We start from the raw sequence: 2,671 nt of genomic DNA, 5'->3' as shown, positions 1-2,671 counted from the left end.
ACTCTTTTACACTTCCTTTTCAGAAGGAGTAAAAAGAGTAGCCATAATACTCCGGAACAAGCGAACAGTTTAAGGGCCGGAGTAATTCTCATCCCCGGAACAGACGAATAAAACGTTTTAGGGTAATAAGAGTACACTTTTAGTCCGAGAACAGGCGAAAAGAAACCACCAAGGTAGTGAGTGTAGGGAGCTGTTGGCTCGCGCGGCATGAAGGAATTGCCACCACCCTCCTACGCATTGTAACCCGGTCACTTGATTTAAAGGCATTAAAACTCGTTCGATGACTAGGGCCTAAGATGGAGCCTTGGGTATTATTATTATTATTATTATTATTATTATTATTATTATTATTATTATTATTATTATTATTATTATTATTATTATGTACCGTCTCAACACGGTCATTATCTCTAAATATAAATAAGTACATTCTTAATAATATATTAAATCCAGAGTGCAAATTAATGAAGTTTTTTTTAATGGCATTTCAAAATGTAACCGTCCTGTCTCCCTTTTAAAATTCCTAAATTGAGGTTCAAGAAATTCCGGCATTCAAAGCACTATGAAAAGGTTGTTGCTTGCGAAACGGTCTTATCGAAAGTCCTCCTTCGGCTATCTCTTCTACGAAGGTGGCCACAAAAAGGAAAAGGTAAAGAAGCGCGGTGAAAAGGGGGGTTGAAAGTGGGCCAGTCGAGGCTAGAGATATCGGGTCTTTCGGAGGACGTAGATCGTCTTTCCGCTTCGAGGCACTCTCGCAGCTGTCACCGAAAGATATGTCAAAACGCGTTGTCATCAGTGTCGCGTATAAAACTACCCTAACCGAGCGCCGGGTCACTGATAGCTCGGTCTCGGGAAGAATTAAGAGCCAGAAGACGAAGCCGCGAGTCTCTGGGAAAATAAAATCGCTCGTACGTCTCCCGATGGAAGACTCAGATAATCCACTGTCGCGAGGACCAAGCTGAGAGGACCTTCTACCCGCGCTCCAACCAGCGGCCTACACTCGTCAACAGAATCGTTTGGGACTTGGCAGGAAATGTGCAAAACAAACTTTACTATCTATATACGGTTATCGGGGTTTGCTTTTACGAGTTGTATAAGACACCCCCATTCGACCATTTTCGAACAGGCGAGATTTAACGCGAAATCAACTGTTGGGAGATGCTATCGAACGAAAATGGTGGAGCGTGAGCGTCCACCAACCTTGTCCTTTCAAAACAAGGTAACGAGAGCTACCGGTCACTTGATTTTCGGTAAGGATGTCAAACAAATTTACGAATAAATAGTGAAATGGTACACATCATCTATTACAAATATCAAGACGTGTACAAAATCCTTTATTAAGAAAGGTATGGATTAATTAATTTGACAAGGGAAAGATACTGTTACGAAGTTAACGTCATTAGAGACTAATTTTTAAATGGTCGCAGTTTTAATAGATTATTATTATTAATAGAATATTTTAATTATTGAAAAAACCTTTTTTTTTCGTGTTTCTTTATATACAACTTTTTTAACTTTTGTTTGTAACTTTTAAACAAAACTATTTTTTAAATATTGTTAGAAGTTGTTTTTGTAAGAAATCAGTATTTAATACTACATTAGTGCCATAAATTAAAAAAATAAAAAGTAAATAAAAACAAATACATTCTTGCTCTTTGCAATAGACGCTTAACATTGAGATTTTTTATTATTATTACGCAGGAATTAATACAATTAGAAGTTTCATTTAAATCAAGGAATACCTCTGCGTATTGTTCTATACCAGAGTGACTGGGAAAAATCATATCACCTCAGGCAGGAATCGAACCTACGACCTTTGGGTTACCGTCCCAACGTCACTACCATTGGACTACCGAGGCCACGAATAATCAGGCCTCGGACATCCAATTTAAGAATTCTTACGGCACCTGAATTAAAGGCTTTTCAAAGTCGCTCGATGACTTAGGCCTAGGGTGGTGCCTTGGGTATTAGCTGATTATTATACTTGTAAAAGCGTTATATTTTAAAGCGCGCGCTTAAATAAAACATCCTCCAAGTAATATTTCCGAGAGCCAGGACCAGCAAGGTATTGTTTATATAGTGCTTGTGGAAATAATGGAAACTTTCCACCTGTAAACAGAACGTCGTGTTTTTTACAAGCCTTAATATGTCAAAAAAATCTACCTGATTAAAAGGGAACACCATAAGGAACGCTTGTTGCTGCCGTAAAGGTGAAAAATTTCCATTACAAGCACTATATAAACAGTGACTTACGGGTCCTGGCTCTCGTAAATATTACTTCTTGGCGATTTCGTGGGACGATGATTTATTGAAGCGTCTATTGGAGAAGTTCGTTGTAAGAACGAATTTGAACTTACACCTCTCAAAGTACATCGTATACGGCGATAGCTGAGACGTTTGTCAGGAATCTAGAGATGGTCGATTCTCCGCACGTACGGACAATTCTAATGAGCAGACGCATTAGACATAACCAGATTCGATATTCAACTACGGCACGAAGTTTTGATTAGCGATGATCGGAGGGAGCCTCGAGGCTGATTCTAATTAGCCTTTTCGATGCGAGAAAACACGCTATGCTGCGTACAAATTAAACGATCGTCAAAATACTCGTTTCTTTTACCCGGAAAAAAAGCTATTCGCGCGTTACAATGTACAAATATTCAAAATATTT

At 38.7% G+C, this 2,671-nt stretch overlaps 1 non-coding gene across 1 annotated transcript; it reads right to left on the bottom strand.

The window, feature by feature from the left end:
* Positions 1-1,786: 1,786 nt before the first annotated feature.
* TRNAT-GGU (transfer RNA threonine (anticodon GGU)) lies at positions 1,787-1,859 on the bottom strand. The gene has a single exon. It is a non-coding gene; the product is annotated as a tRNA-Thr (tRNA).
* Between the last annotated feature and the right edge of the window lie 812 nt (positions 1,860-2,671).

The sequence above is a fragment of the Leiobunum rupestre genome, chromosome 7 (assembly GCF_980474605.1).
Source record: "Leiobunum rupestre chromosome 7, qqLeiRupe1.1.hap1, whole genome shotgun sequence".
Lineage (NCBI taxonomy): Eukaryota > Metazoa > Arthropoda > Arachnida > Opiliones > Sclerosomatidae > Leiobunum > Leiobunum rupestre.
Note: the sequence above shows the minus strand (reverse complement) of the source record. Positions and strands in the feature narration are given on the sequence as shown.